General features: G+C 31.7%; 1 protein-coding gene across 1 annotated transcript in view; it reads right to left on the bottom strand.

Moving 5' to 3' along the window:
- LOC117177319 (DNA ligase 1-like) overlaps positions 1–752 on the bottom strand; it is a 12942-nt gene extending 12190 nt beyond the window's left edge. Inside the window, exon 1 of the mRNA XM_033367931.1 lies at positions 729–752. The gene's annotated coding sequence lies outside the window, so the exon portion shown is untranslated. The remainder of the gene's footprint in view (positions 1–728) is intronic.
- Positions 753–1024: the final 272 nt, after the last annotated feature.

Raw genomic sequence — 1024 nt, 5'->3', positions numbered from 1 at the left:
GAAAAGGGAATTGAATAATGAAAAAACATAGTTGGGGTGGGGGGCAAGCTCCCCCCCCTGGCTACTCCACTGCTTCAAAGTACTCCAATTTTGCGACGGTGAAGAGCGTGATTAGGCTCGGAAACTATCACTCGTACAAAAAAATGTTTAGAATAAAAAATATGTATTTCGATGAAATCTACAACTTTTGTGAAAAACATTTTTTGAAATTTTGCATATTGGCTGAGATAAACGCAAAAAAAAACATCATTTTTATGGTTTTTCCACACTTTCACCTTGAATATCAAATTTGCGGGAATTTTCACTATCAAATTCGTAAGCAGCGCATCAAAATACGTACAGGTATACGCAGTTTGAAGGATTTTGGGGGTACACCCTAATCGGAAGTACAGCCGCAACTTCTACTGTAATTCATTTAGTTATTTTTGTAATTCAAGCAAAACTTGTGACGCAATTTGTTCCAATTATTCTTCTGTAACTGATTTAAACTCTTTTTCAGTTACTTTATACTTCTTGTTTTAATATTTGTAACATATACCGACCGCAAGTACCTATTTGAGCAAACTTAATTTTTTGTTTTCTTTACTAAAATTCTAAATACTGATGATTAAGACGGACGATTTATATCAGAAAACCTGAAGTTATGTTTCTACATAAAAAATCAGAAAATGTGCTTTAATTGACAAATGTTACGAGAAACTTTTAAATTTTGAAATTCTTAACGGTACCCAGTTACTTTTTTTCAATAGTTCTAACTTTGAACTAGTTCATTTTTTAGAGGAATTCGTGTTAATATCTAGTTTTTTACTAAACATTTTACTTGAAATTAAAAAAATGTCGTATTCATAGGGAAATCTGGGGGCTTATCACGACCCTGAATCATTTTGATTGGTTAGATATATTTCAAGTTGTGACGTAAGCTGCTGAGATGTCTCCACTCTGAGGGACAATCACTAATATCAATTGCAAAAACTAAATCAAATAATAAAATCGTTAATATGCTTTCTCATATTTTTATTATTAA

The sequence above is a fragment of the Belonocnema kinseyi genome, chromosome 7, assembly GCF_010883055.1.
Source record: "Belonocnema kinseyi isolate 2016_QV_RU_SX_M_011 chromosome 7, B_treatae_v1, whole genome shotgun sequence".
Taxonomy (NCBI): Eukaryota; Metazoa; Arthropoda; class Insecta; order Hymenoptera; family Cynipidae; genus Belonocnema; species Belonocnema kinseyi.
Note: the sequence above shows the minus strand (reverse complement) of the source record. Positions and strands in the feature narration are given on the sequence as shown.